This window comes from Eschrichtius robustus, chromosome 16 (assembly GCF_028021215.1).
Source record: "Eschrichtius robustus isolate mEscRob2 chromosome 16, mEscRob2.pri, whole genome shotgun sequence".
In the NCBI taxonomy this organism is placed as follows: Eukaryota; Metazoa; Chordata; class Mammalia; order Artiodactyla; family Eschrichtiidae; genus Eschrichtius; species Eschrichtius robustus.
The window spans coordinates 89,763,421-89,790,732 of NC_090839.1; the positions used below are offsets into that span (position 1 = coordinate 89,763,421).

The following is a 27,312-nucleotide window of genomic DNA, read 5'->3' on the forward strand; positions in this document are numbered from 1 at the left end:
GAACCTTGCAATTCCTTTCCTCTTAAACAGCAAGCCTTCGATACACTGACAACTTCAACAGAGAGGGCCAGAAAAGGGGCAATAAAAAGCCATTATAGAACCAGAATCGGAGAAAGTGAATTCTTCTCACACTCTGTCCAGGTCTAGAGGGCCTGCTTAAGCTGCTTCACGATGCATTCGCTCAAATAAAGGAAAAAGAGGGACTTCCCTGGTGGCGCAGTGGTTGGGAATCCGCCTGCCAATGCGGGGGACACGGGTTTGAGCCCTGGCCCGGGAGGATCCCACATGCCACGGAGCAGCTGGGCCCCTGCGCCACAACTGCTGAGCAACCCCCGCTCGCCACAACTAGAGAAGGCCCGCACACAGCAACAAAGACCCAGTGCAGCCAAAAATAAATAAATAAAAATAAATTTATTTTTAAAAAAAAAAGGAAAAAGAAAAAATTTGCGAGGGAGAACCCAGTCAACTGCTGGGAGCCCACGACACCCAGGCTCTTACCCTGATGGAAGCCTCTGGAGCTGGTCACAGGAACAAAAAGGAACAGAATTAACTACAAGACACTAAACCGTTTACAAGAAAAACACACTGTATTGGGGGGTGACGATGAAGGCCATGTTAAAAAGAGGCCATGAAATATCTGGAGAAACAATCCATTAAAAACAAACACACGTGGGACTTCCCTGGTGGCACAGTGGTTAGGAATCCGCCTGCCAATGCGGGGGACACGGGTTCGAGCCCTGGTGCAGGAAGATCCCACATGCCGCGGAGCAACTAAACCTGTGCGCCACAACTACTGAGCCTGCGCTCTAGAGCCCTCGAGCCACAACTACTGAAACCTGCGCGCCTAGAGCCGCAACTAGAGAAAGCCCATGTGCAGCAACAAAGACCCAACACAGCCAAAAAAAAAAAAAAAGATAATTAAAATAAAGTCTTAAAAAAAATAAAAACACATGAACAGATCCTTCACTAAAGATATAGGCGTGAAAAACAAGCCCAGGAAAAAATGCTCAACATCATTCATTGTTAGGGAGCAGGTTAAAAACCACGCTGGGATATCTGTTAAAAATGATGAGAAGGTCTGGAGTTCTCCCACATGGCTCGCAGAATTCAAGACGGTACTGCCACTTTGGAAAAGTCTGGCAGTTTCTTATACAGTTCAACTACCTTACCGAATGACCTGCAATCCCATCACTAGCTATTTATCCAAGTGAAATGAAAACTTGTGTGGACACAAAAACTTGTACATGATTATCTGTAGTGGCTTTTTTCCTAAAGACCCCAAACTCAACAACCTGACAATCTACATGCACCTCACCTGGGGAGTGGTAAACAAACTTAGGCACAACCGTACGACGGAATATCATGCTGCACTAAAAAGGAGCGAAGGACGCGTACGTAGAACAACACGGAGGACCCCGAGTGCGTCCTGTATGCTTTCATTTGTAGGACACTTGGGAAAAAACAAAACTATAGAGACAGAAACAGATGAGTGATTCCAGGGGCTGGAGGTCTGGGGAGAGGCTACCTACAAAATGACACGTGGGAATCCCGGGTGGGAGGTGATGATTGTGGTGGTGATTATATGACTCCGTGTATTTGTCGAAAGTAGCAGAACTATGCACAAAAAAAGTGAATTTTACTCCATGTACCTTTTACTCTATGTCCATTTAATTTAAAAATAAAATATATATATATATATATATATATATAGAGAGAGAGAGAGAGAGAGAGTTTGTGATTATAGACCCAAAACAAGGATTAAGAGCCATGTTGTCCAATTCAGAAGCCGCTAGTCACATCTGGCTATCTACACTTATACTCTAATGAAAATGAAATAAAATGAAACCCTTCCTTGTGAAACGTGGCACGAGCCACATTTCAAGAGCTGGATCTGGAGACCCACGTGGCTAATGGCTGCTGTACTGAACAGTGCAGATGAAGAAAGTTCCCATAACTGCAGAAAGTTCTGGACCATGCTGCTCTGGGGGCGGCGTGTGGCTGGGCTGCCTCTGCCCTCTCCTCCCTTCATCCTCCAAAGTCAGGGAATCACACCAACGTGCTCCGGGCAGAGCTGTACAACAAGACCTCCGCAAAAAGCGCCGATGGGGTCACCCTCCTGCCTTGAGCCGAAGGGGTCCTCGCTTGGCCTGTTCCCCATCACAAGACAGGGGCCCGGCGGAAACCCCTCCACCTAGTCCTGGCTGGGTCTGAAGGTGGGCAGATGGGCTGAGAAGCCTCAGCATCTGAAAGCGGCGGGTCCACACTCACAGCTTCGAGGGCCTGAAGCTCGACGTGCATCTGGCAAATGACTGAGGAGCCCAGACCATTCTCTGTGTTTTCAGCGTCCCCTTCCTTTTCCTGTCTGCTGAATGTCACTTCCTGCTGCTTCTGTATCCTTCTCGGATCCTCCCTGCATCCCCAATGCTGCTTCCTGTGTGTGCACTGAGTCCCTGGGGCGTTACATCACACAGTGACGGGCCTCTGACCACTGCTGGGAAGGACTGCATTTTTGTATCGCTACAGAAGATAGAGACAGACAGACAGAATAATCCTCCAAGAAACTTCCTCACCCATTTGAGGCCCCCAAAACCTGAGAGAGATGGCCCCTGTGTCCTCAGCTCACTTGGAACAGGCTGGCTTGTTTTTCTTTTACAGCCGCCCCTGGCCACCCTGTCATTTAGAACCGATCATATTTCTTAAACGCTAATTCAGGAAAAGACATGTCTGACTTCGACACCACAGGAAACTTGTTCAAACAAAGCCGGGTTGAAAACTACTCTTGACAGAACACTCGGGTGTTGCGCTCAGGAAAAAAAAGATGTTGTGTGTTACTCATCCGTGGCTGTGTAACAGCAAACGGTTCCAAAACCTAGCAGCTGAAACCAATCAACGTGTACCATCTCACAGTGTCTATGCGTCAGGAATTTGGGGGTGACCCGGCGGGGTGGTCCTGGCTCGGGGTCTCTCGTGAGATGCTGGCAGGGCTGCGTCTTCCAGAAGTTCGCCTGAGCCTGGAGGATTCGCCACGTCAAGACAAAGCTGAACGAAGGTGCTGAGGGAGGGGCACCAGCCCCACTGTTAACCAGCTCTGAGCCCTCCAACAAGTTACTTGGCCTCTGGGCCTCAGTTTCCTCTGCTGTGAAATGGGCATAGGGCTGTTGGGGGACACTGAGAGAGTCACTCCTGTGACCTCAACAAATGCAGAGTGTTCTGTAAAAATAGACTTAGAAATAAGGAAAGCAAGACTCTTAGCCCGAGGGCCAGCTGCGCAGAAGCCCCCAGAAGCCGCTCAGCCAGGCAAGCCTTACAGAGAATAGAAAGAACGCACAATGCCTGTTCTCCTCTCCTGATGGAAGGAAGCTCAAGGGGATTTTCCTCTTCTTGATCTTTACTGTGAAAACCTGGCAGGGCTTCGGGTGGTAAAACTCACGGCAGCGTCAGGGCCCCCAGGACGGGCCCCCAGGAGTGTGTGATCTGTCCACCCAGCCCTGGGTCCCCCCACCGTCTCCTGTTCTCCAGCTTCGTGCATCGTGACTCTGCATTCATCTGTCTGTCCCAACAACCTAGGGCGGCGGTTTGCCCTGTGACCTCACTGCTCTGGCAGATCTAAGACAAGTTTTGATTCTTCAGCTCATTTAGCTTTTTTCTTGCGTGGCTGGGAGTGGTGTGTTATGGACCAATGTAAGCTCCGTGCGTGCAGGAATGGAAACAGAGGTCATTCCAAGCAGTAATTCAGCAGCTCTGTTTCTGCTTCTCCGCGAAGGTTTTTGTGCTGTTATTTCCACCACAAACAGGCTCAATTCTCTAAGCGCTCAGGGGCCCGTTCTTCTGGAGAGACATCCGATGGGCTGCATAAATCACCTTTGTACCCGGTGAACAGGTCACGCCAGGTTTTTAAATCAGCGGCCTGAAGTCAGGCCCTCCGAGTGCGCAGTCAGTGGGGTCATCCCAGTGGAGGGTCCCCACTGCAGACAAAACCAGCCCCCGACTGATGAGCCACTGGGGTTGTGCCCTCGGCGGGAGCCTTTGCTACAATCCTGAGGATGCAGCTGGGCAGAAGTGATGGCCCTTCTAAGGCTTCATGATCCAGAACACACGCAGAAACCCCAGAGGGATCATTTATAGCCGCTGTATAATTTATAACTCTTGAGCACTGGAAACGCGCCTCAGCCAAAGTGAGATGTGCCGTCCGTGAAAACACACTACACACCGATTTCAAAGACCTGGTTAAAAAAAAAAAAAGGCAAAATGTTGTTAATAGTATTTTATATATTTATATTGGTTATAGTTTGAAATGATAATTTTTTGGATATATTGGGGTAAATAAAATGTACTACCCAGATTAATTTCACCTGTTTCTTTTTACCATTTTAATGCAGTTACTAGAAAATAAAAAATTACCTCTGTGCCTCACATTTGTGGCTCGTATTATACTTCTATCAGACGGGACTGTTATAGACCAACGTAACTTTTTTGTCCCAATAGATGTTTCTGTCTCAATTATGACGGTGCTCTGAATTTGTGTTTTAGCAGAGCTTGGGCTGATCGCTATCAATCTGGTGTCTTTGTATCATGTGTATTCCTTCCTCTTTGGTTATCAGAGCACTTTGTGGGAGTTTTAATGTCCAAAGGGTCTGTGTTTGTGGCTGGATCAGCCCAGGGAGGTGGAGAGATTTAAAAGAGCCCATCGACCACTTGGTGAGCTTTGCTGTCTCCGCCGCTGGGTGCTTCGGTTTTCTGCCACAGAAACCGACTCTGGCCAACTTCAACAAAAAGGGAATGTGTTGGCATGATGCTAGGTTGATCACAGAACTGGAGAAAGCCGAGATCCAGCTTTCAGAAAGGGCTGGAGTCAGAGCAGCCCTGGGGATTTAGCTGCAAAAACCCCAAGGCTGGTCTCCCAGGATGCCCGCGCTGGGATTAACCAGCTCCAAGCTTTCCCCTTTCTTGCATCATTCCATAGGAGATTGGAATTCCCAGGAGAAAGCGGCTGACGGGTTTAGGGAGGTTCTGTGCCCAGGCCTGGGCCAAAGGAGGGCAGGCAGCAGGCGGGGCCAGCCCTGGAAGGCGTCGCGCAGCCCACGCTGTGGGGCTGGCCCGTCCACGAAGCAGTCTGCTTACTGTTAGCAGAAGGGGCGGGGACGCGGAGCAGGCAGACAATAGATGTCTACCTCCTCATTCCAACTGGATTTTGTCAGGGACCCGCCAAGAACTCAGCCGATTCAGCATTTTTGCAAAGACCCTTAAGCTCATCTTTTAAAACTTTTAATTGTGGGAACGTTGAACACATAGACAAAAGAAGACAGAATAATGCAACAAACCTCCATGTACCCAAAACCCAGCTCCAGCAGGGATCCGTATACACAGCCTTGTTTCATCTATAAGCTGCCCAAATCCTCTCGTATTATTTTGAAGCCCATCTCAGGCATTATATCATTTCCTATAATTCAGTGTGTATCCCTAAAAGATAAGAGTTGGTTTTAAAAAAAAATCACCACAATATTATAATCCATGAAAGAATCCTAATCCTGCCTTAATAGTATACAATTTTGGGCCAGTGTTTTGATTTTCATCTTTTAATAACCTTATCGAGGGATAATTTACCTCAATTGAGGTATAATTTACATACCACAAAATTCACGTGCTGTAACATACAGTTTGACAAATTTTTGGAGGATTGTACAGTTGTTCAATAATCACCGCAATCCAGTTTCAGAATGTTTCTGTCACCCAAAAAGTTCCCTCAGGCCCATTTGCAGTCAATCCTCACTCGGACCTTCAGCCTCAGGCAAACACGGATATGCTTTTTTCTCTATGGCTTTTCCTTTTCTACCAATTTCCCATACACAGAATCACACACTATGTGGTCTTTTGTGTCTGGCTTCTCTCATAAAGCGCAAGGTTTTGGGGTTCATCCACGTTGCACAGATCAGCAGTTCATCCCTGTTATTGCTGGCAATGCTTTATTGTATGAATATACCACCGTTTAAAAAAAGAAATCAGTCCACAAGTTGAGACACACACATGTTGTTTCCAGTTTGGGTTTTAGTAAAACTTCTGCTATAAACTTTTATGCACTACTTGTTGACATGTGTTTCCATTTCTCTCCAGTAGATTTATAGGGGTGGAATTGCTGGGTTACACGCCGAATGTATACTTAACTTTTAAAGAAATTACACCAGACCGTTTTCCCAAGTGACTGCAGAATTTGATGTTCCCAACAACGAGTGAGGATTCTCTTAATCTCTTTTAGTCCATGTTTTCCCTCCACCTCCTTTTTTCCCCCTTTCGATTTATTTTTAAAAACGGGGTCACTTGTTCATTAAAGTTTCCCAGAGTCTGTTTCCCACTTTTGCTGATGGCATCTCATGGAGTCTAAGTTCATCTGAGCTAAAACAAACAAACCAACAAAAACAAGATTAAGCCGCACAGTCAGTACACAAAGTGCAAACCTTAAAGTCTACGAGAGTTGGTAGAGATAAGTCCCGGTTTTAATTCTGAGCTTCCTAACAGCCCAAAGAAGGAAAGAGGTTTGGTTACAAGAGTCACTGTCATAAGATAAAAACAAACTGATTGCTCTGAGGAAGCTGGCTTTTTCCTGCCAGGGACCAAAGAGACATTTCCACCATCATTCCCTCTTCCTTATTAGGGACGTGGTAGGAATTCGTGGGGCAGCGCCCTGACTGGTGGCCCGGCCAGCTCACGACAATGTTCTTTGTCAGGGGATGCCAATGATTAAAAAAAAAAAAACCCAGTAGGCTCCTTTGGGATCTGATGAGGTAACATAACAAGTCAGACTCCCAATCCCAGGTCAAAAAAGGCAACTTTTAACCACATAATTCAGGACCTCATGTGAGTGTTCATCAGCCAAGCCCCAGTGCTGTGCTGCTGGGAAGAGAAAGAAACATTGTTATAACATAAAGATAATTCCCAACAAAGCACCTACTATATTAGCTGCCCTTTCAGGTCTGTACCAAACCTCCCCACAAAACACAAAAATACGCAAACAAAACAAAAACAAACAAAAAACTCACTGTCAATTCATCCTTTTTTTTTTTTTTTTTAATTCACGTAGAGTTGATTTACAATATTGTGTTAGTTTCAGGTGTACAGCATAGTGATTCATTTCTTTTTGATTCTTTTCCATTATAGGTTATTACAAGATATTGAATATAGTTCCCTGTGCGCTAAAGCAGATCCCGTGTTGTTTATCTATTTTATATACAGTAATGTGTACCTGCTAATCCCGAGCTCCTAATTTATTCTTTCCCCCCGCTTTCCCCTTTGGTAACCATAAGTTTGTTTTCTATGTCTGTGGGTCTGTTTCTGTTTTGTAGATAAGTTGATAAGCAGCCTTTAAATGCAGATCACAAGCACCGTCCTCTGTGCCCATTCTCTTACCCTCAAGTGACAAACGGGCAAGTGTGTGAGATGTGGGGGAACAATGACCAGCACATGAGTAAGTGGCACCTTCCTGACGAGGGTGACTTCCCCGGCCAGCTTCCCACGCTGTGGACCTGCCTCTCCCCCCGAGGCCACATTTGGCCCGCTTATCTCGGAGGCCCAAGAAGAGACCCCGCGCAGTAAAGGAGATGTTTGGCCCTGACCTTGCTTGTTGCAAACCTGGCTTAGATAAACTCACGTCCTTTGCATCCTGTTTTTCTTCTAAGTGTCAGCTGTACATCAGGGTCCATCTCAGCACTTTTCTCTCCCTCCCTCTCTCACTGCCCACGTCAGCCTTGGAGGTCTCCACGGTGACGAAGGGCACTGGACAAGAGCGACTTTTCACCCCAAGAAACTTGAACATGGAGTTCCTGGCTTACTTGAAGCCTCACTGTTTATTCCAAGTCCGGACTTCCTGGCAGGAGCTAAATAATTTCAATATCTTATATTTTTGTAGCAATTTATAAATGTTAAGATGTGAGAGAATGAATTCGAATCCAAGCCCCAGGAGGGCGGGGACCGTCTTTTGTTTGCTGTGGCTTCCTAGCACCCATAAAAGAGTTCGTGCTCAAACTGTTGTTTGAATGGATGCATGACTATGAATGTACAGCCATTCTACGGGATGTAGGAGATGTCCCTGTGTTTCTACAAAATTTAAAAACAATTCTTTGAGTGCAGAGGTGGTGCAAAATTCAGTTTCTCTCTTGCTGGCATCCTCCAACCCGGAGGTGTGCAGAGGCCTAGATGTCCTGCAGGAGGGCTCAGGCCTTTAGCCCACACTGAGCTTTGCTGATACGTCCTTTGACCAAGACCAATGCGGTCAAGGACCCCGCAGCTTTGTGGCCAAAGTCAGACACAGGAGTTTTTGGCAAGGCTGGAGGCCTGGTTCGTGGGGTCCAACCTTCCCATGTGCGGCCCTGTTCCCTTCTTGGGGCTCTCCAAGAGAGCAGGACTTGGGTCCCCATGGCTCACAGCACCCCGCAATCTGGCACCTTCCTTGATCTTGGTTTGTGACCCCTCCTCTGGGAGGGGCTGGGAGCCACCGCTTCTGGGAACTTTTCTCTCTCCTCCTCCCTCCTCGGAGGCCCTAGTATAACCCCTCACTGAAAACTTAGGCTTCACTTCTGCAACCCAAGCTCCCCTAAAACGAGAGGACACAAAGCCCAGCTACTTTCAAAAATAAACACAGAGAGGACAAAAATACAAATTTATATATCGGGAAACACCCTGCCGCAGACACTTTGAGGAGCTTGTCTTCATGTCTTACCATTTTCAAAGCTGCTGTTGTTTTTTTAAAAAAATCTGATTTGCTTGCAGAGGCCAACACAGAGGGAGGTGTCATCAGTTCCATTGTACAGCCTGGAGACTGAGGTTCCAACAGGACCGGCGAGGTGCCCTCGGCTTGCAGAGGTGGGCCTGCAGCCCAGGCTTCTCAGGGCCTTTCCCACCCTCGTGAGGGGATTAGAGACTGCTGTCCTGGTTTTACAGCCGAGAAGATGGCCACGCAGACTTGAGTCTCATCCAAGCTCACAGAAGCCGCTAGTGAAACATTAACCAGGCTCGGCCCAGCAGACCTTCCCCTACCAGACCCCCAGCTCTCCCTTCTGGGTCACAATTTACTTTAGTTGACATTTATCGAGCACCTATTGTGTGCCAGGCACTGTGCTGGGCGTCTTGGGTATACTATTTAATTCTCCAAGCAACCCTGTGAAAGGCGTTATTAGCAGCAGCTCCATTCCAACAGGGCCGAAAAGTGAAACTAAGATCTAGAGAAGGGAAATGACTTGCCTGAGGGCACGTCGCTGGTGGGACTGGGTGAACTGAGGCTTAGCTCTCAGGCCATCCGATGCTAAAGCCCCCTCCAGCTCTTGGTACTACTCCCTGCTCTTTGCAAAGGGATGGAAATAATTAATTGGAGGGGAAGTTACTAAAATACTCAAGCAAAAAGCTTTCCCTTTGTACTTTCTACAAAATGTTCTGTAACCCATGCAGATGATAATATGCCTGTGTCCTCAGGTTAATGGAGCTGATGGCATGCGGGTGTGTTGGGTGCATGGACAGGCCCTGGAGTCAGAGCCCCTTAGGGTCCAAATGCAGCTCCAACACTTAGTAAGTGCAGGGCCCTGGGCAAGGCACTTAGTCTCCACAGGTCTCAGTTTCCTCTCTTCGCACGAACCTCCAGACCACAGGAGGGCCGTGTGTCCGGGGCATGGTGCGCGGCCCAGCAGGTAAGCAAGCTCTCCACACGTGCTACTGAGTGTCAGGACGACCCAGATGCAACTGCCACTCAGAACTGGGCAAACGCGGTCCATCGGTGTTCCTTTCACATGGTTCAACCTAAACTTATAATCAAAACTGAAGTTGAGGGTCTTCCCTGGTGGTCCAGTGGTTAAGACTTCGCCTTCCAGGACTTCCCTGGTGGCGCAGTGGTTAAGAATCCGCCTGCCAATGCAGGAGACATGGGTTCGAGCCCTGGTCCGGGAAGATCCCACATGCCACGGAACAACTAAGCCCGTGCGCCACAACTACTGAGTCTGCACTCTAGAGCCCGCGAGCCACAACTACTGAGCCCGCGTGCCACAACTACTGAAGCCCGTGTGCCTAGAGCCCGTGCTCCGCAACAAGAGGAGCCACCGCAATGAGAAGCCCACACACCGCAACGAAGACCCAACGCAGCCAAAAATAAATAAATAAATATAATTGGAAAAAAAAAAAAAAAAAGACTTTGCCTTCCAATGCAGGGGGTGCGGGTTCAATCCCTGGTCAGGGAGCTAAGATCCCACATGCCTCGCAGCCAAAAACCAAAACATAAGACAGAAGCAATATTGTAACAAATTCAATAAAGACTTTAAAAAATGGTCCACATCAAAAAAATCTTAAAAACAAAACAAAACGGAAGTTGAAACAAATAGGCCCAAGGGTGGGAGTTGAACTGGAAATCTTCAGAACTCCGAACCGGGAACAGGATGAAATAAAAACAGTGAGAGAAAACGCAATTGGGCTTCGGTGACTTATGCGCTGTAGGTAGGAAATGCTCGTTTCTCATTCTGCTCTAGGTATATACATTCCTAGTTTTGAAGTCGGAGAAAAGGAAAAAGCAAATGTAGCTTCCCACATCTATGGGGAAACCTGTATCCGAGAGAAGGAAAGGGAATTCAAGAAGCCCTAGCTTTCAGCCCTGCTCCGGCCGTGTGTAAGAAGAGCAGTTGTACTAAACACACATGGCGCTAGGGTGACGGAAAGCAAAAGAGACGCGGCCTCCTGTTTTGGGTGGACCTTGCGGATACCTAAGCATCACCTCGTCCCTACGCAGTTTAACCTACCCATGCTTCAGGGGAAAGAACAAGTTGGCTAAGAGAGTCTTACGAATTTTAAGTTAATCGAAAGATTAAATCTTCAGGACATGATGTCGCCTCCCTCTTTTTATGTTTTTTGTTGCCATAAAGAACAGGCAGCGAGCTGTTGAGATTCAAGTGAGTCAGCATACTGACTTACCGGCTTTGAAATCCTCCCTAGCAAGTGTTTTCCTACCAAGCCAAGAGTAGTAAATGCAGGTACCGAAGGATATTTAGAATAAACCTAGGATACGATGATAGTTACCGTCTGAGAAAAGCATCAAATAAATATAAGATCTAAAAAAGAAAAGAAAAGAAATACAGGACCCAAGATTCCTGAACCCCTCTCAAAAGTAAGAACTGAAAACCCCACTCGTATACGAGAGATTCCCACTCGTATAGAGCCTTATTGGACTGCACACACAGAAAGGAAAATAGAACTTCTGTAAACCTGCCACGTATCATGTGGTGGGAGGGGTCACTGCCCAGCCCCTCGGCTACAGGATTTAAGTAGCCCCTGAAGATTTGAAACACTGAAGGATGGGCATGATTCTCCCCTTCGGGCTGCCAGAGAGGAATCACTGTTTGAATGAGGAAAACAGGCAGCATGTCCTAAGGGAGACCACCGTCAGAGGACCCGGCTTCTTGTCACAACCTTGATGACACCCATGTCTCAGGCAATGCCCGCGGGTAGTTAGTGGTTACAGCCTGGAGTTAAAAGGGCAAAACCACCAGCAGCCACCCCTATGGCCATTCTGCCCTTTTCCCTAATTTTTCCTGGGATGGTAATGAGCCCAGTTAAAAAACTACATTTGCCACCCTTCCTTGAAGCCAAGTGAGGCCATAAGACATAACTAGGGTTAATGCATTTGATGAGGTCACAGGGTTTAGGACGACCAACTCATTGCCTATACTCTCTGAATTTCAGCCACGAAAACCCTGCATCCCGGGAGACTCAGCCCCGGACAAACTGGGATGGCTGGTCATCCTAGTCGAAGGCTCTGTGAAAGGCGAGATGCAGGTGGCACGTGCCGGCTCCCGTCTGCCTGTCCCCTCTTGATGCACGGGGTGTGGACTCAATCCTAGAGGTGACGATGAATCGACAGACATGAAGACAAGAGCCACCAAGTTATGTTAACAGCAAGAGCTTGACAGGAAGAACCATTAACTAGGTCCAAAGCTGTTAACAAGGTAACGGAAAGGGTACAAAGAGAACTCTGTCTCTTGGAGGTCGGGACTAAACGAGGTGGGTAATTCGGTGGTGGTGATGGGGGCACGAAGTGAAGGGCTTGGGATTATGGAAATATAGGAACTCAGAGGAGCTGAAACTCCGGTTCACGAGTGGGGGCCGGCTGTGCTGGTGGTCCCGAGGGGTCACAGTGAGTCGTTTCCATAGGCGTTAGAAAAGCAGCAGACAAGAAGCTGCTGCTACCCAATGGAACTGACGATGCAGCAGTAGAGAGGCTTTGCTAGAACAGAGTTTACGGGAGTAAGGAGCTGGTGCAGACCTAACGCGGAGGAACCCTTCTTTCCTTCCTCTTCCCTGCCTTGCAGGCTTGGTCTAGCGCCACCTACTGGCAGATCCTGCCAGGGAGCCGGCTGGCTAAACAGAAGCATGGTGTGCAGGTCTCAGCCGCAACTCCACAGAGCCCCAGTCTAGGACGATGGGTTTGGGGCTGAGAGGCCGTAACTTAATAACTGGCACACCTTCCCCGGTCACATCACCTTCCCTTCCCCCCAGGAGGAAACCACGGCACCAACTTTTGTTTTCTTGCTTTTCCTTAGAGTTTTATCACATACCCATGCAACCCTGAATAACGTGGCTTGATTTTCCTGTTTTTAAACACTTCATGATTGGAGTTAAACTGCATGTGATCTATCCTGTCTGGCTTTTTACAGTCGAATTGGAGATGCACCCATATTTTGCAGGTGGGGGTAGTTCATTCATCTCCAATGCTTTACAGGATTCCATTGCATGAACGTGCCGCACTTTATTCACTCAACTGTCGATGGACATTTTTAGCTACGACTCTGAGGACAGTTCCTGTACGTGTTTCCTGAAGCCCACGAGCACACATTTCTCCAGGTGGTTCTCAAAGTGTGGCCCCCAGGTCAGCTACATCAGCATCACCTAGGAGGGAACTTATTAGGGATGCAGATTCTGGAGTGCCACCCCACACCTACTGACTCATTCTGGGGAGGGGGCCCAGAAGCCCTCTGGAGGACTGTGATGTCGGCTAACGTTCGAGAACCACTTTTCTAGGTTACACATCCAGAAGTAGATTTGTGAGTCATCGGATATTTTTCTAGACAATGTCAAGCTATTTTCCGAAGTCACTGTACCAATCTACACTCCCACCTGTGCTGTCTTAGAGTCCCCATGGCTCTCTGTCTTTGCGACCACTTGGCTGGTTTTTGCCAGTCTGGAAGGTAAAGAGATCTCTCACAGTTTTAACAGGCACTTGGATAACCTCCAGTGAGGTTGAACACCTTTCTCAAATGTTTCTTGGCCCTTTGGATGGCCCTTTTTGTGAAGTGCCCATTTTTTCCTATTGGATTGTCTGTTTTTCCTTATCAGTTTGAAGTTCTTTACGTATTTGGAAAACTGGTTTTTCTTGGTTATATTTGTTGCAGGTATCTTCTACCACTCTGAGAGTGGCCCTCTCAGAGGGAAACCTCAGTTTTCTCTTTGTTGCCATTCTTTGATGAACAACTTCTTGATTTTAATTTATCGCTATTTTTATGATGAATGCTTTTAATGACATAAGAAATCATTCCCTACCCCAAAATCCTGAAGATGGTCTCCTTTAATGTCTTCTTAAAACTTTGTAGCTTTGCCTTTCACATTTAATTTTTTTTTTATAAAGTATTTTTAAAAAAATTTTTATTTATTTTTGGCTGCGTTGGGTCTTCCTTGCTGCGCACAGGCTTTCTCTAGTTGCGGTGAGCAGGGGCTACTCTTCGTTGCGGTGCACAGGCTTCTCATTGCGGTGGCTTCTCTTGTTGCGGAGCACGGGCTCTAGGTGCGTGGGCTTCAGTAGTTGTGGCTCGCAGGCTCTAGAGTGTGGGCTCAGAAGTTGTGACGCACGGGCTTAGTTGCTCCGCGGCATGTGGGGGTCTTCCTGGACCAGGGCTCGAACCCGTGTCCCCTGCATTGGTAGGCAGATTCTTAACCACTGCGCCACCAGGGAAGCCCCACATTTAATTCTTCAATCCAACTGCAATTGATTTTTGCATATGATGTGAGGTACAGATTCCATTTCGTTCTTTTTCCATGTGAATACCTAATTTTCTTAGCACCATTGATTGAAAACTACGCCTCTGCAGTGCCACTTCTGTCATCAATTGTTTATGCACGTGGATCTGTGTCTGAGTGCTCTGTTGTTTCATTGGTGTATCTGTGTGTACTTGAATGGATACCGCGCCTGTACAGGATACCCTGTCACCTCTTCGCTGCCACTCTCCACAGAAGGGTCCATCCTCTCAGAGGCGCTTGATGCCCTCGAGTTGAGTTGTTCCTTTGCCCCGATACCATTACAGCTGGATGAGGTAACAGCCTTGTCTGTAATTTTGCTTTTGGCTCACGTTTCCATGGGTGTTTCACGCCCTCTCCCCACACAGCATCCCCGCCTGTTGACACCCTACCCTTCCTCCAAGGCCCCTGCGAGGCCGACACCGCTGATATCTGCAGCCAGAAGGGATCCCCCTTCCTCCCCAGACATACCTGCAGTAGGATGTCTGTGTGAGTGTGCTGGGGCTGCCGTAATAAAGCACCACAAGTGGAGCAACTTAAACCACAGAAATATATTATTGCGCAGTTCGGGAGGCCAGAGGTCTGAGATCAAGGTGTCCGCAGGGTTGCACTTCCTCTGCAGGCTGTAGGGAAGGGTCTGTCCCGGCCTCTCTCCCACCTGCTGGCAGTTCCTTGGCTTGTGGCAGCCTAACTCTAATCTTCCCAGGGCATCCTTCTGCGTGCCTGTCTGTCTCCATTTTCCCCTTTACATAAGGACACAAATCATATTTGATTTGAGGCCCACCCTACTCCGATACAGTTTCATTTTAACTAATTACATCTGCGACCACCCTATTTCCAAACAAGGTCCCATTTCGAGTTACCAGTGGTAGGGTTTCAACAGGTGAATTTTTCAGGGACACAACTCAACTCATAACAACAACTGTATAACTGATCATCTGAAACTGGGACACTCTGGAGAGTGAACCAGGACACTCGTGATAATTATCCCAGGATCACAGGTTAGACCGTGAGTGCTGGGGATGGTCCACGATGCGTGCGTTACCCCACGAAGGGGGAGGCCAGGGGATCCCCATCATGCAAACCTGTAGCATTGGCACTGGCTCACGTGGGAGGCTTTGACTGCAAATAACAGAGAGCCCAGCTTGACGTGGCTCCAGCACAGAGCAGGTTTATGACCTTACAGACGAGAACTCAGGAGAAAGGGCGGCCCTAGGAGGACTGATTCAGTGACTCAGTGATGCCATCAAGGACTCAGCTTCTGGCCAGCACTTGGCTCCTTTGTCCTCGATGGATCGACTCTTGTGATTTTGAGGTGGCTGCAGGGGCCTGAGGCCCCTCATCTTCCCAAACCAGGATCTGGAGACCGTCTCTGCTTCGTGCATCTCTTTCCTAGGAACAAACACTTCTCTCAGGACCTCCCTCCCCCAGCCCACTTCCCCTCACGTCTCATTCGCCGAAAAGACACCACATGCCTGTGTTTAAACCACTTCCAGGCAAGGGGTTTGCGACCACCATCCTTTTCTTAGCCCAATCATGGGTTTCTCTTAGGAGCTGGGCCCCAGGTCTCCTGAAGCTGAAGGAAAGATGGTACAGGACAAGAATCTGGGTTCTCGTGGCAGGAAAAAGAGAAGGGTGGGGAGGAGGCTGGTAGGTCAGCAACTACAACGCATTTGCTACAAAGGAGAGAGAACAGGGTCCCGGAGACCAGCAGCATCTCAGGCACAGGCAGAGGAGAATTTCACGGCTGGGCATGGGAGTGGCAAGCTAGGAACCATGGATGTTTAAGGCGTTATTCTTTCTAGTATGTTTATTAAATGTAATGTTTGGGGAAGTTGGCAGCAGTACCCACATCTCCTAAGGTGGAAAGTGTGATAATTGAGGTCAGATAGTTTCATTTATTGCCCTGGTCTGAAATCATTTCACACCGTTTTGCTCTGCAATTCAGCGTCACTACAGAGTACCAATGAGGAAAAGGCAATCAGTAACAATGATTGTTACCAAGCAACAAGCAGCCATGGCAAGAATTAAATAAAAGGAATGTAAATGGACCACAAAACTCAATCACCAGAAAAAGGAAGCATATGGGAGAAAAAGAATAGGAGAAAGTTTTCCCAGTTTCTGTTAAATTTCATTGAAAAAAACTACAGGCCACGATGCAACATATGGTCACTGCAGAAAATTAGGAAAATATGTATCAAAAAGAAACTAATCACAGGCATGACTTCACCACTGACGGCTTTTAAGAAGAGTTCGGTGCAAAAAAAAAAAAAAAAAAAGTTGGGTGCATTTTCTTCCCAACACACACATGCTCAGTTTCCTATCTTGCTTTTTCCACTTCACTTTAAACAGTGTTTCCCCATGTTATTAAAAATCCCTAGTGGACATCACGTTAAGTAACTGCATAGCACAGGCATTGATCAATTACTCTTTGCAAAACACTATAAATTGGTGCTTTGGAAGGACCGCACAGGGGAAAGGAGGTGAGTTGAGAACCTAAGCGCCAGGCCTCCCTCACTGTTCTCCTGTGCTGAGTTCTGACGTTAGGTCAAAGGTGTGGCATCTTTCTAATCTCCAGTTTGGGAAAAATAAAAACCTGTGCTGGGGATGGGGTGGGAGGTCGGTCTCTGAATTTTGTGGTGGCACCCCGTGCATTGCTTTGTGCTGCAAACCATAAAGCCAGTACACAAAACTTTCCAATTATTAGTGGCATTTTTTTTTTTTAAGGTCAGCCATCAAGGGCCTCAGCACTTCCTGGAATCACAGTAAGTGGGCCTTCAGCTGTACCTTAAATTTCCTACCTTCACTGGTGTGCTGGCTCCTTCGGAAGCTCTGTAGAGCTATTATTATAATCATCTTTCCTGTTAGAGGGTCATTTTATTTAATTAAAAAAAAAAACAACCCTCACAATAGCAAAGCTGCAGAAGTACTTTTTAACTGCCATGCTAGCAATTTCCCCCGCTATGTGATCACAGCGCGTGCCAGGCAAGACCATCCACATTCCAGCCGTTTAACTCCGTTAACCTCTGAGGAACGAGCAGGCATCACCGATCGCAAGTCCAGTTGCAGAATCTGCCTCTCAGGTTTTTCTTTGTGACAAGAGCGCTGCTAGCCCTCTTGGGTTGGAGCAGTGCATTGGTGGTGTCATGTGAGACTGCGCTCTCCCCTGGTCTCCTGGGCGGCAGCACGAGAGAACCACCCTCCCCCGGCCCCAAAGTGTGTTCTCATAAATTATTCAAGAGGCCAAGTTCAGGGGAAGGAGCATGGACTCCGGAGCAAGACAGACCTGGGTTTAAATCCTAGGTTTACGCTAAGCAGCCTGTTCTCGTGACTAGACCAGGGCAGCTGCACGTCCCCTGGGAGCCCTGGTGTTCTCACCTGTAAAACAGGAAAATAATACCCGCTCCACGGAACCCAGAACTCAGCAAGGGCTCAGGACTGGACGAACATTGCTAGTGGGAGGCTTCTGTGCTCAGAGCCCAAGGTCGTGTTCAAGGCAAGACCGGCATGCCAGAGGGAGGCCGTATCCCGGGCAGGCCGAAATCTGTACCGTGAGTCACACCCCTGCCTTGCGAGGCCAAGGATGATGCTTTTTCAATAAACTGCTGTCTCTTTATTCATCTGATTCTCCAAGCTCATGCTCTGCGTTGCTTCTGGATGGACTTCTGCCCTCAAATCTAAACGGATGACATGCCGATGCTCTTTGAGCCAGCTTTTTTTCTTTCCTTTTTTCCCTTCAAATTAAATTTTAACGACAAAGAGCTTGCCTGCACTCAGAGGCATAAACGTCTCGGACTGTTGCTCCTCCTGCCTGATAAGGGGCCCCAGCACCTGGATAAAAAGACCATTTCTCTCTGTAACAGGACAATTCAGACACAGACACAGGACCAGAGATCACATTCCCCTTGGTCCCTGGGGGGATGAGGGCTTGCTGGGGAAATGACTGCCTAGTGCTCTGGCCTGGGCCTTCTGTTAAAAAAGAGAAGCCAAACTTCCTATTTACAGATGAATGAATAATGCAGTATCAGTTATTGGTTAAGGCAGGACAACAACATGGGAAAAAAACAGACAAAGGGGTTGAGGTTCAAGGTTATGTCGGAGAAAGCAAGCAGGTGGGATTTTTGTTTCATCTCTCCCATCCTCCTAGTATGTGTCCACTTTTAAAAAATACCATTTAATTGGGTCTTGTTGGTTTCTAAAATAAAACAAGGCAGGGACTGCGTGCAGGTGAGACCCCTCGCTGGCCATCCCTGCACAGCCTTTTGGCGGCACAGGCGCAACCAGCTGAGGTCCAGACCCCTCTCCAGGCGGCTCCTGTTCGTGTGTGCGGGTGCGGGAGGCCCCAGCAGGCGTCTGGTGAGCGTTACACTGGTGAGAGGGGCTGGGGACCCTCTCTGCTCAGCTCTCTCTCTCTCTCTACAAAGCTCTTCCTGCTTAGAAAAGAGGTTTTGTTCGACTCCTTTTTTGGCCTCGGAGGCACCAAAGGGAGTGGTTAATAGGGAACCACCTCGAGGTTTCGATAGGCCACAGTGAGAGCTCCAGGGCCGCTGGGCCTTTGTTCGCTGGGCTGCGGCAGGCAGCCCGGGGGTGCGGCCTTGCGCTTCGGGTGGGCCCAGGGGGCGGCGGCTGGGCCTCGCCAAGCGCTAGGGCCCGCTGGGGCCTGGAGACCCGGTTTCTCCTGTGAAATCCAGCAGACAGGAGGCAGGGCTGGAGAAGGACATGCCGATTCCCTGGGGCAGGGTGCAAGGAGGGCTCCTCGGCGGAGGCGGCATCGCGGTCTGGCCTCCAGGCCTGGGGACAGGGACCCGGCGCTGGGCCAGGCTCGGCTAAGCTGTGGGCAGGCTGAACGGGGCTCCTGTGACCACACAAAAGCAAGGCGGGCTTGGGACGCAAGCGGAAGGTGACCAGGCACGGGGCGGGGAGTGAGGGGGAGGGTTAAACAGGAAGGAAAGCAGCCTGGCCTGCCCAGGCCTGGAAACCATCGTCCCTGCGGGGGGCACGTGGCTGGATGCTTCCTGGGGCTGCATTTGTCCCCGCGGTGGAACAGGGGGATTAGAAGGTTCTCCTGTGGAAGTTTCCCTTCCTCAGGCCCCAGGCCCCTTCCCTTCATTCATTTGACAACTGCCAGGCCCCCGTTAGGACGGGAGCATCCTTGCAAACTCAAGCCGGGCACCTGGCAGCATCTGTGGAGACTGTGCCCGGCCCTGACCACGTTCGCAGGCGCAACACAGAGAGGAAACGACGACACGGCTGACGGCGACCTCCCTGTAGCACGGAAGTGTTTCACGGCATGTTTTCAGAGGAGGTAGAGCATGGTTGATGCGGGGAGCGTCTTAGTCAGCTCGGCTGCTGTAACAAACACAGCACGGACTGGGTGGCTTAAACAACAGACATTTATTTCTGACAGTTTGGAGGCTGGGAAGCTCGAGACCAAGGTGTCAGCTGATCAGATGTCTGGCGAGAGCCTGCCTTCTCTCCGTGTCCTCACGTTGCGGGGGGAGAATGAGAAAAATTGCTCTTGTGTCTTTTCTTATAAGGCCACCAACCCCATCCACAAGGACTCCACCCTCATGACCTGGTTACCTCCCAAAGGCCCCATCACACTGGGGATTAGTGTTTCAACAAATGAATGGTGGAGGAGGGGATGGATAAACATTCAGTCCACAGCAGGGAGTAAGGCTACCTGGGTGTGAGCCCTGGCCCTGCTCCTTATAAGTCACGTGGCCTCGTGCAAGTGACGTGGCCTCTATTTCAGCGTCCTCAGCTGTAAAGTGGGGCTTTGTTGTGGCTGAACTACGTTTCCTCCAAATTCATATGTTGATGGCCTGAGCCCCAGTGCCTCAGAGCGTGACTTTATCTGCAGACTGGCCTTTACAGAGGTGAATAAGGCAAAGTGAGGGCACAATGTGGACCCTAATCCCATGGGACTGGTGCCCTTATAAGAAGAGGAGGTCAGGACACAGACACGCACAGAGGGACGACCGTGTAGAGACACAGGGAGAAGATGGCCGTCCCCCAGCCAAGGAGAGAGGCCTCGGAGGAAACCAATATTGATCTCAAACTTGCAGCCTCCAGAACTGTGAGAAAATAAATGTCTGTTGTCTAAGCCGCCCCATCTGTGGCATTTATTATAGCCCCCTGAGCTAAGATGGGGTGATAACAGTACCTGCCTCCCCCCAAGGCCGTTCTGAGGATGAAGTGACAGAACGCCTGGGGAGCAGCTGCAGGCGATATGTTGCACGCCACAAAGGGCTTCAGCCCTGAAAACACGCCACCCCTGTGCCACGCCCGCCCATGTCTAGGCGGAGCTGCAGACACAGCATCCAACGGCCACTGTCCCTCGTCCCCATCCCCGTGTACGGACCTGGTTAATGGCTTTACATGGCGAACGAATCAGGATGCAGGTTCAGCCCATCAGGCACCAGAAAACCCAACTCAGAATGGTCTAAACAATGCCGAAGCGTGTCAGTCACATACCCGGGATCTGGGTGCAGATGGAATTTCGGTGTGGCTTGACCCAGGGCTCCAGCTTCCCCGGTTGATGCTGACGCCGGAAGCCCGATGGTTGCATCGTCCCAGGCTGCACACGGCTCATCCTCTGCCACCGCCCCTGGAGGGGAAAGGCCATTTCTTCTCACGGCTGCCTCGTAGAAGATGGGAACCCTTCTCTGGAAACTCCTACCAAATGCCTGTTTCAATTGGACGCCTGATCTTTCCTGAATGGCTCAGGGAATGGCAGACGGTGACTTAGATCATTTGCTGGCGGGTCACCCTGTGTGTAGTAGACTCACCTGGACCCAGCCCAGAGCTGGGGTCAGCACCCCTTGCCCCTTGATGGCTCTGTAATGGGTGAGGGCTACAAGGAACGCTGGCCGCTTAACGACGTGGTCCACTGAAAGGGGCCATCTCACCACATCCTGACGCTGTCCCACAAAGCAGGGACCACTGTCATCTCCAATTTAAAGGAGAGGAAACAGAGGCTCGTGGACACAGGTAGGCAGGAGGTAAAAACTCAGGCACTGGCATCCAGCTCTCAACCTCGCACCCACTCTGCAGTGTAGACAGGCCACAGAGTCAGGACAGTGAGATCACAGGGGCAAACAAACCCACTAAAACCCACTGCCAACCCTCCTCAGACTACCCGAGAGCATTCTGGTGCAGTTATTTCCTGCTATTTTTATTGTACTTACGTTTCCTCCCCAACCTTTACAAATTGAGAAATGTAACTCACATACAGAAAGACGCATACGTCTAGTGCTGCAAAACAAAGGACCACAAGTTTAGCAGCTAAAACGTACGCACATTTCCAACCTCGGTGTCCGTGGGGCAGGAGTCCGGGTATACGGCTCAGCTGGTCCTCTGCTAAGGGTCCCACGTGGCCACGATTGAGGTGCTGGCCCAGCTTCTTCTCGGCTGCTTGCTGCCCTCAGGTCCAAGAAGCTCCATGGTCCCCTGCCAAGCGTCCCTCTCTGGGGCTGTTTGCTCCTGAGAGGCCAGCGGGAGAGTCTGTCTCCAGTTGTCATGGGGTCCTGGGAATGATGGGCGTGACATCCAACTCCCTTTACATACAATGCTACCCAAAGGGATGACATCACAGCCCTTTCACCAAATTCTACTGGTTAGAAGCACATTGCAGGCCCCGCCCACACTCACGGGGACGTGATGATACAGGGCATTGACTCGTTGGGGGCGGTGGGGGTGTTTCACCTTCCCGTGTGTCTAAGTTTAACCCAGAAACAGAACATCGCTTACCCTCCCAGAAGCCTGGCTTACCCACCCCCAGGCCCACTTAGAGGTAAGACCAGTGTGGAGTTACAGCCAGTTAGAGCTGATTGTTAAATATTCAGGAATTCCATGAGCTAGCTGTTAAACACAGATGTTATAAAAAATTGAATTATAGAGAGTAAAATCAATTCTATCAAAAACAAGGTCTCAAAACTCACCACTTCATGATTATTTTACTAAAACCAGTGCTTTTGAGGTTACTTACATCTCTTGTACCTGTATGGTGGAAATACTTTCCCTAACTCTGCATTCAAGGTATTTCATGTTGGTTCAGATACTCCCAAGTTGGCCATTAGAGAAATAGTTACACTGTGGAACTCTGAAAATGCTACAATTCAGAGCTTGAAGGCCAAACGAGGCCCTTGCTCAAGCTAAGAATGGCTTTTACATTTTTAAAGGTTCGTAAAAAATAAAACAAAGAATATGTGCCAGAGACCATTGGTGTCCGGCAAATATGTATCTGGCCCTTTGTAGAAAACATTTGCCAACCCCTAGTCTAGTAATGGAGAAAATTAACAGTGCAGCTAAACTTAAAATTGTGTCCAGTTTTTAGCCTTTAAATTATGACTGGCACAAAATATTCATCCAGTACTGGAAAATGATCCAATACAGCGAAGAAGTTGCTTACATCACTGATGAATAAAGATCTATATCTTTTTGGTTCATTTCTGTCTTACTCATTGATGTGCCTAAATCAACCAAAGTTCATATCACATATTACACTTAATGACAATAAATTTATTGGAAAAACAGTGGGTTGGGAGACAACTCAATTTGATAGATTATGATTGAATTTTAACCGCAGGTTGGCCATGGATACAAGAGTTCAGCAAAAATAAGCAATAGCAACATCTGAGAATCAACTGGCTCCAGGGAATTTACAAGAGTACTGTATGTTTTACCATTTTTGGTAGGCTGTGTACTGCACATGCTTTATACTAGTTAAAATTCATAATAAATGTATGTGTCTACATATGCACTCCTCCCCCTGCCAGCTGTTAAACATGTACCATCAGCCTGAACTTTGGGCGAGATACTTCCTGATTTCCTTTATAATTTAACCACTTTTAGGTTTCCTCTTACCTAGGTGTGGCCCATCTTCCTTAGGACCTGTGGCAACGTCTGGTACATACTAGGTATTTTAAAAATACGGAAGTGGGTAAACTTCTGAGAAACACTAACTTGGCAGAGCAACCAGCAGTGGCAATGCAACTGTGAGCCTTTAAGATAAAATGGCAGAAAAAAAGGGGAAAGTTTGTTTGCTTTTCAATCTCTATAAGGCCCTGCTCAAATCTTTTTACACTTAACGGAATAAAGTCAAAGAACAACAACAAAAAAAAAGGCAACAGCCATAACAGTAACTACCACAGACTCCTTGCTTACTATGGGCCCAACGGTGTTTCTCACGTAGAATCCCATAAATAAAACCTATAGCATAGGTGATAGACTAAAAGACCTAAAACAACACTTCCTGAATATCCTAATAATTAATTCACCCTCCGTTCACTGATTTTACTAAGCATTTTACAGCGCGCCGACAGGAAACCAGCAGTGTCGGCCCTCCGGGAACTTAAACTCAGGCTGGGGAGGCGGCAGCCGGCCCGCACCCCCTCCGGCCCGCGCGGATGCCCCCAACGCGCATCACAGCCCGGCCGCCGTACACGTCCGGCCGCGGGCCCCACTTGCGCGGGGCACGGCCCCAAGCCTCCGCCAGCCCCGCACGTGCGCCCCCGGCGGCTCGTCCCGCCCCGCCCCCTCGGGACCCGGGGCGCCGCAGACCCGCAGCCGTCACGAGGACGCAACGGACCCACGCCCGGCTCCCGCGCAGACCGGAAGGCGCGTCGTGACGCGTTGTGCGCAGGCGCGACGTGCAGCGCAGAGCACCTGGCCACCGCTAGGGGGCGCTGGGGCCGCCGGCGCCATGGGGGAGGGGAGGCCGCCGCGCCGGGACCGGACCACGTGCGCACCACGTGGCGCCCCCTGCAGCCCCGGACCGCGGTAGGGTCGCCGGACCGGCCAAGCCGCGCAGCCAGCAGCCCGCAAAGGCGAAGGGATGGGTCTCCCCGCCGGCGCCCCCGTTGACCACTGACCTCCAATCCCACTACCTTTAGGGTTACCTCTTGCCGGTGGCCGCGCGGTGTGTTTATAAACAGAACTCCCGGCGGGGCCAAAACCCCGGATCGCGGATTCACGCCCGGGGGAGCGGAGCTTTCCGTGCCGTGCGCCTTCTGCGCATGCGTCCTGCGGGGCGCCGGGCGGCTCCTCCTGCTCTTGCGCACTGGCGGGCGGGGCGGGCCGCCGCGCCGGGCGGGGTCGCGCTGCCGGGAAGGGGCTGGCGGCGGCCGGGAAGAGCTGGATGCGGCGGCTGCAGCCCTGCCCCCGGCCCTGCCCGGTCCTTCCCCGCCCTTCCTGGCTGTGTGACCTGGGCAGGCCGCCTGCCTGCTCTGAGCCGGGTCCTCGCCTGTACGGCGGGGCACAGATGGGTGGTCACGCAAGTGAAATACTGACCTTCCCTGGCTGCGTCCTTGGCCCTTGTTGACCCCGCGGGGCAGTGTCGCCTGGCCCTGAAGCGAGCCTTAAACATTTCCGTCCACCCGTGTTGACGAGTGGGTGAACAAAATGTGGTATCTATCCGCAGTGGAATACTATTCAGCCTTAAAAAGCAACGGAATAAAATTTGAGTTTCGTATATTTTAATCACAGTATGACATGTGCTGGATGCTGGACATGTGCTGGATCCACATGGAAGAATACTCCAGACACAGAATTACACGTGCTGTATGATTCCACTTACAGACATCTCTAGAATAGGCAGATTCACAAGTAGCCAGGGGCTGGGGAGGGGACCGGGGAGTTTTGATAGGGACAGAGTCTCAGTTTGGGAGGATGAAAAAGTTCTCTAAAGGGATACTGGTGATGGTTGTACAACAATGTGAATGTACTTAATGCTCCAGAATCTACACTTAAAACCGGTTAAAGCAGTAAATTGCATGTTAACGTGTATTTTAAGCCCCCGCTCTCCCCCCCCCCCGCCCCCCATCAGTTCACGTTGTGCCTGAAAATATCCTTCCCATGTTTTAAAAGGCCTGGACCTCTCTCACCCTGCCTGTGTCATTTTGAACCCCTCTAGCCTCAACCTGGTGCTTTTCTTACCTGGAACACACCACCCTCCTCACTTCTTCTTGCGGTTTTCTCTGACAGAAATGTTTGTCCCTCTCATCTTTTCATGGCTGTGTCCTTCTTTGTATATTCATTCAGTTAATCAACATGTATCCATGCTTATCTTGTGCTAGGCTTTATACAAGGAGCAGGGGACACACAGGTGATCAAAGCAGGGAAGGGCTTTCCTCTCACAGACTTTGTATCTGGCAGAGAGCATAGTCAATAAACACAAACAGAAAAATATCAGATGGTTAAGTGCTTAAGAAACCCCTGGCGATGTGACAGCGGCTGGGGATCGGAGATCTAATCTACATCAGGTGATTCTGAGGAGCTCTCCGAGGGCGGTTTGAACTGAGACCTTAGAAGATAAGCAGGCGGCCATGGAAGATGGGGGGAGGGAGGGGAATTTCCAGGGAGAGAGAGGAAGCTAGTGGAAAAAACCCTGAGGCCAGAACCATTTCAGTGTGTTTTAGGAACTGAAAAAAGGGCAGGTGGTAGGAGCCCGTGAGCAAGGGAGAGGTTTAAGAAGTGAGGGCAGAGAGATAGGTGCTCCCATTACTAAAACCATGGAACAAATTACCCTCACACTTGTAGTGTAAAACAACTTATTTGACTCACGATTTGATGGCTCAGCAGTTCGTTGAGGGCTCAGCCAGGCAGTTCTTGCTTGTGGGGGGGGGGTGGTCTATGCGGTGACCATGAGATAGTGGTGGGGCTGTGGGCAGCTGAAGGCTGGACGGGGTTGGATGTCCAGGTTGGCAGGCGACACTGGCCGTCAGCTGGGAGTTCAGATGGGGTTGCCCGTCTGTGGCTTCCTCCGCGTGGTGATCTCAGATGAAGTGCTCTTCTTGCAAAGCGAGGCTCCCAGGGGAACCAGGTGGAAAGGACACCGCCTTTTAAGACTTATCCTTGAAAGTCACGTAGTCTCATTTTTGTCATACTTGGTTGGTCGGAGCAATCAGAAACCCGCACAGATTCAAGGAGAGGGGGAAAAAGAAAAAATGACATGAATGCATTTCTACCCTAGATTCCTAGATTCTCAAACCAGTCCATAAGCACCCTCTGGGAAATGTATGGACTGATCGTCATCAAAAATAGTTAAACACAACCGTACCCAATCTAGCATTATGTATTTACTCTTTTAGACTATAACTAATTTAGTGTTACTTTAGTATTGCTTCAAGAATAGCTCACGTAATGTTGGTGGAGATAGGGGGAAAAAAAAAAAAGCAGAGGGGATGGAGACCCCACCTCTCAGCGAGAGGAGTGTCGAAGATTTTTGGAGCCAGGTTTTAAAATCACTGCACAGGTGATCTTAGCTCTTTGTACAGGTGGAGAAAATGATGCTTCCAGGCCAAGTGACTTGCCCAGTGTCACAGGGCCGAGCAGGGCTGGGCTGAGTGAGCCAGGCCCCTCCCACATCTTTCCTACCCTTCTGGGCTCCAGCCACAGGGAAGGGAGGCTTCAGGATCAGAGTCTCACGACCTGGTTTTGGCTCAGACGTCTCCTCAGAGAGGCCTTTGGAACACTGCCCTGTTCAAGTAGCGCACAGCCCACTGGTTCATGACCCTGATTTAGTGCCTTCACAGCCCTTATCACTCGGATTATGGGTTCATTGTCTTGCCCGCTCCCGGGAGCCTCGTGTGTCTCTCACCGCTGCCTTTGCAGCCTCCAGCTGGGGCTTAGCCCGCAAGAAGCATCGATGAAGCCCCCGCAAGGAGCCTATGGGTTTAACGCAGGGTTGGCTCAGCCGGTGCACCCGGCCTTCCTAACTGCCGCCTGAGACAGCCATATAGACATAAACGCGGTCCTCCCAGCAACCCTTAGGCCCATTTTATAGAATAGGAAATAAAGGCTCTGGAAGGGAGAAGCAGGATTCAAGCTGCGGACTGGATCGTTTTTCCACTGATGACAGCCCTCTCCCCCTCTCCCAAACTTGTCACGGGTTAAAGAGGCAGTAAGTGGGAGGCTTTAGTCGACTGTGGAGTCCGACGGGGATGACTGTGAGGGGTCTATATTAAAATATGTGTGTCTGGGGACTTCCCTGGCGGTCCAGTGGTTAAGACTCGCGCTTCCACTGCAGGGGGTGAGGGTTCAATCCCTGTTTGGGGAACTAAGATGCCACGTGCCACGCAGCGCGGCCAAAAAAAAAAAAAGTGTGTCTGTTTACATCACACTTTATCTCTGAAAGGACAGAGGCTTGCCACACCCTTTGGTGACATCTCCTTCCTCAGTGGAGCCAATGGTTGATTTTAGAAGAAGACCCTCGGGGAGTCTATCTGAAGGGTGTTGGCAAGTTTCATCACCGGCCAGCAGGATGGGGAGGCCCGGCCG

General features: G+C 49.7%; 1 long non-coding RNA gene across 6 annotated transcripts; it reads right to left on the minus strand.

Moving 5' to 3' along the window:
* Positions 1-996: 996 nt before the first annotated feature.
* Positions 997-24,030, minus strand: LOC137778551 (uncharacterized). 6 transcript variants are annotated; one of them, XR_011076930.1, is made up of 7 exons: positions 23,934-24,030; positions 22,900-23,036; positions 21,334-21,560; positions 20,509-20,641; positions 5,630-6,390; positions 5,322-5,460; positions 997-4,223 (listed from the first exon to the last, which is right to left on the minus strand). It is a non-coding gene; the product is annotated as an uncharacterized lncRNA (long non-coding RNA). The 6 variants fall into 6 exon arrangements; XR_011076929.1 differs by having other exon boundaries at positions 23,907-24,030; XR_011076931.1 differs by lacking the exon at positions 23,934-24,030 and adding an exon at positions 23,596-23,640.
* Between the last annotated feature and the right edge of the window lie 3,282 nt (positions 24,031-27,312).